Raw genomic sequence first — 5,554 nt, forward strand, 5'->3', positions numbered from 1 at the left:
AAAGATGAAAGAGCAGTTTCAAGAGAAAGATGATGAGACACCCATCCCAGTGGAAATTAAACCCGAACCAATTGATGAACCAATAGTTCCATGGGAGAATGAAGATATGATAAATATTTTGAGGGGTGTCATGGTGAACCAGAAGGGAATGGATGTGAATGCCTTCAATGCATTGGATAAACATGAATTGAAAGAACTCTTTTATATGCAAAAGGCTGAATGGGAAAAGGTACTCTGGGAGGGAGAAAATACAAGAAGTTTCATTGGAGGAAGATTTGTTCCTGCAGGGTTACTAAAAGATCCTAGAATGGCTGAGATGATCACAAGTCTTTCTAGAGATGCTGGTGAAAACTTTGCTGATCTGATTTTCTATCCTAGTAAATTGATTGAGTATTTGTATATGAAAGCTTTTGCAATAACAAGGCCCTCTGAATCAAGGAAACAACCAACAACACACAGAGGTGAATCAAGTGGAGCTGGATCACAAAGAACAACAAGACCACAATCACTTGTGGATCTTCCAAGAACTCTCTACTTTGATTCAGTTTCCCAGTCTCTGAAGGTGATAATGGAAAGCGAACAATTGAGAGACATTATTATGAGAGATGATTTTGTTGAGTACACTCAGGAACAGTTGGAGAAAATGGCCACCCTTGATCTTTATGACTATCATGACACAACCAAGATAGAACAAGAAGGGCTGCTAAGTTGAAAAAGATAGCCAGTGCCGAATTGAACTACCAACTGAAAGTCAAAGATAAGAATCCATTGTCAAACATGAATACATGCATAAGACTGGAATGAAGAATGACACGCCCAAACTATATTGTGCAGAAGAATGGTCGTATTACAGCAATTGAATACAAAGAAACTACATGCCATTATATTCTTCGCAACTCAGATGGAATAATCTTGGGCATAAATAGAAGAGATGAAGACTTGACCTACTTGCACAGTGAAGATCTAAGAAATATAAGGGATTTGGACATTCTAGAAAGTCACATTCATTACCAAATCCTTTCTATCTTTAGGCTCAGGGCAGTAACTGTGATTGTGAATCAAATACAAGCCTACTACAATGCAAGAAGAAGATAAAGATCTTTAAAATAGGCTTTTTTTGTAATGTCCACGGACATCTTTTTATTATGTAATCATTTGATTTTGTAATAAATATGTAATTTGATTTTGATTTGATGTGTAATTTGACTAAGTGTAAATAACCATAGGAATGTTTTGGGACAACTGAGGTGTTCCAATCTAATGGGAGATTGTTGAGTCAAGATTTGACCCTAAAAAATGATCTTAAGGAATATTGGAATCTTCTCAACCTCCTCAGAAATCGCTAAGTATGGAACCGAGCACACCTGAGATATCCGAGCAGGGTTTTACTTAGTCGGGTATGATATTTTGCCTATCAGGCAAGGTTATCTTCTTGAAGTCTTCCTTAGTGATAATTCGAGTAGGGTTCACTACAATTAGCAAAGTTGTTCTTCTAGTCGAGCACTGTTTGATACTTGCAAGCACTTGACTGAACCAACCTCTTGAAGCCAAGTCATTGGAAGATCGAGCAAGGTTTGCTTAAGAAAGGGGAATCCGGGCAAGCTTGTTGAAAGTTATCAAAGTACTCACTTTCCGAGAAAGGTTCAAATTAGAGCAAGCTACAGTGTACCGAGCACACTATGGTTGCTAAATAAGTTATCGAACAAATGAGTTGAATGGATTCTTGATGAACATTATGGTAGTAGGATCTTTTCGGGCAAAGTCTGGTAAGGTCAAGAAGATTGAAGTCTACCCGGTGAGTAGTTTCTTTGGTAAACTACTCTTAAGTAAAGTCTACCCGGAGAACTGTATCCGAGCACACTTCAAGGTTACCAAGTCTTAGTAAAGGCAGAGCACAAAGTCTACTCGGAACACTTGTTTTACACTTAGTATAGTTTTGAATATGTAATTTGAATATGTTTTAATCATTAGGGTTTCTAGAAGGAATGACAGCCGTCAGAAGGTGGCAGGCCTATAAATAGAATATTTTAGGGCACGCCTCCTAGGGATTTGCTTTTACACTTTTCAGATAAGATTGAATATTCCTTTCAGAGTGTGACGGCTGTCCTAGGTTACAATTCAATATATATTCCGACAAGAAACCCTAAAAGATAATCATTTGTATGAATTGCTTTATATAAATGGAAATCTTTTGAGTTATTATTTGTGTTTGTTACCATTATTAACCTTTTAGCAACAATACTTGTTTGTTTCTGATTCCGCCGTTTACAAACAAGAATCTTTCCTTATTTAGCAATCTATATTTAACCTTCTTGTCGACACAATATGTGTGTGTTATGACATGGTTATGGAGTGATTATTCGGGACCGACAAAGTTTACCATGGGTGCAATCAATGCATTAGAAACATTGAAAGATGGCTTTTCTTCTTTGATCATTTCATTTTCTATCATTTCAATTTTTGCAGCCTGAAGGAAGCACACTACATCATCCACTTTCAAATCATTGAAGTTGGGCTTCTGGAGGATGAATTTGCAAGCAGTGCACCATTCCTTAGGCATTGAGTTGAGCAGCTTGGTATTCAGGTCAAAATCAGTCATGACATAGTCAGCGGTTCGGAGGTCATTCACAATTGCCAAGAATCTCTCAAGGATGGACTTCAACCTTTCTCCATCTTTGTATTTAAATCTCTTAAGTTGTTTCTTGAGCCTTTGCTTCTTTATGTTCTTGTGCTCATTGTTTCCTTAGAACATTTCAAGAATTTCATCATATATTGCCTTTGCGGTAGGATGATGTGCAACCTTGGTAAGTATTTCCCAAGACAGTCCTAGCTTTATCATTTCTAAGGCCCTGTCATCCATTTTCCTCAACCTATCTCTTACAGCACCAGTAGCAGCACCATCAGTGGCTAGTGGTCCATTTCGGATTGAGTTCCACATGTCTACATCATTGTAGCACACAACCACTTCAAATAAAGCTTTCCATTTGGTGAAGTTTTCCTGCCCATTGAGTCTAGATATTTTGTTAGTGGACACTTCTTGTTCTTCAAGACAAGCCATTTTGATGGTTTGAAAAATAGAAATAGAGTAAAAGTCAAGTTTTCAAATGAAAATAATCAGATCTGAGTATTAAATCCTCAGATCTGATGAATCTGGTCCGATTGGAACAAGAAATGATAATAAAGATGTAAACTTTAACTAAAATAAGGAAAAGAAAACACCGGATTTTTGTAGATCTGGACAGAAAAGAAGAACAGAGCAGCTGACGTCACTCTCCAATGGAACAGTGCTTTGCTTACGTCATTGTTCTTCAGATCATCAATCAGCAACAAATCTTCCAAATCAGCAATCAACTAGCTCTGATACCACTTGTCGGTCCCGAATAATCACTCAATATTCAATAACAATGTCATAACCCACACATATTGTGTCGACAAGAAGGTTAATGACAGATTGCTAAATAAGGAAAGATTCTTGTTTATAAACGGCGGAATCAGAAACAAACAAGATTTTTTGCTAATAGGTTAATAAAGGTAACAGACACGAACAATAACTCAAAAGATTTCCATTTATATAAAGAGACTCATACAAATGATAATCGATTAGGGTTTCTTTTCGGAATGTATATTCAATGATAACATAGGACATCCGTCACACTCATTTGAAATATTCGTTTTTATCCAAACAGTGCAAAGTGGCAAATCCGTAGGAGGCGTGCCCTAAAATATTCTATTTATATGCCTGCTACCTCCTGACAGCTGTCATTCCTTCTAGAAACCCTAATGATTGACACATATTCAAATTACATATTCAAAACTATACTAAATGTAAAACAGGTCTTCAGGGCAGACTTTGTATCACTTGAGTTTTCCGATTATGCTCGGTGTCTTTAGCCCTGGATTAAACCTGGTAACCTTCGAGTGTGTTCGGTAACAGTTCCCGGGTAGACTTTACTTTTACCCAGCAGACTTCAGTCTTCTTTAACATATCCAACTTTGCTCGATATGATCCAACGAGCAGACTTGTTCTTCTAATGGTCCTATCAACTCCTTGCTAGGAAGTAGGTTATGAGAAAGGCAATGTGTGCTTGGTTACACTTTAGCTTGCCTGAGTTGAACCTTGCTCGATTTGTCCTTAGGATACTTCATCTTTCATCAAGCGTGCTCGGACCATTGTTTATTAAAGAATACCTTGCTAGATCTTCCAAGTACTTGGCTTCAAAAGCTTGGTTAGACCAAGGGTCTGCTAGGAAGCAAACTATGCTCAGCCTTGAAGAACAACCCTGCTTGACATAGTGAACCATGCTCGGATATTCACTATAGAAGATTTCTAGAAGATAACTCTACCCGATAGGCAAAATATCGTGCTCGGCTAAGTAAAACCCTGCTAGCATGTCCAAGTGTGCTCGGTTTCACACTTAGTGATTTCTGAGGAGGTTGAGAAGATTCCAATATTCTAATACATCAGTTAGGTCAAATATTTGACTCAACACATTGGCATGTCTATGTCAATTTGGGGCCTCTATACTCTTCGAGAGTCAGCTCTACTGGACTCCACTATGGTTGTTGAGGTGTATCTTCTTGAAGCGGAGGGCCTTGTGGGGATAGACTTCATCGGTTTAGTAGTACCTTTGACTCCAAATGTCTTTCTATACTTCCTTACAATCAACTCAGCACGGATTGTAGCCAGTTCAAACAAGTTTTAACCTCCATCCCTGTGTAGTCTTCCAATCATATCCAAAATTTTCTCATCACCCAGCTGTCCAACTTGTAAAAATCTTCCTCCTACAAAGCTCCTCGGGTTCACATTGGTATTTTTATTCATTTCTTTCTGCTTCATCACCTCCTTTAGGTTCACAATCATTTCTTCATTTTCCCATGGATCTGTGGGTTCATTTGGTTCTGGCTTTACTTCCACTAAGATAGGAATTTCTTGTGTTTCATCTCTTTCCAATTTTACTTTTTCATTCTTAGCCTTTGCTTTTCCCTTAAGGTCATAATCTTTCTCCTTTTGGCAGGTGGCTCAGGTTGATCTCTCTTTGATTTTTCTTTCTTTGTTAATTTGTTGTAGTGAGACTCAACTGCAACCTTTGACAAAATGTCAACCATTTCAGGTGCGATACCCTTTTCAATCAGATAACCACACTTTCCTGCAAATCTCTTCTTCAATTCTTCAATTTTTCCTTTCAATCTTTCCCTCTCTTCTCTCTCCCTTCTTTCTCTATTTGCATTGAAAGTTTCTTCAAGAACTTTGAAGGTCATCTTGGTTTAGTCTTTTTTAGAGAGTCCACATCCTCTCAAATAGTCCATGTATCTTAAAGAATCACGGTTTTTCTTTTGCGTTATCGTTTTCAACTTATCATGTTCTTTCTCTATCATCCTCTGCAACTCCTCATCAGAGAGTGGAGCCAGATCCTCAAACTTATGACCAAATGTGGTCAGCTTCACAATCCTTTGTCTTCTTTATCACTGCAACATTCATATCCGAACTCTGTAGCATGGAATTAACAGTTTATTATTTGTCTTAGCAGCGGTGAAGTTTATGTTGGCAGATCTC

Source organism: Bidens hawaiensis, unplaced genomic scaffold (assembly GCF_021521415.1).
Source record: "Bidens hawaiensis isolate Kalapana, Puna unplaced genomic scaffold, B.hawaiensis_p1.1 tig00004030_1, whole genome shotgun sequence".
In the NCBI taxonomy this organism is placed as follows: Eukaryota; Viridiplantae; Streptophyta; class Magnoliopsida; order Asterales; family Asteraceae; genus Bidens; species Bidens hawaiensis.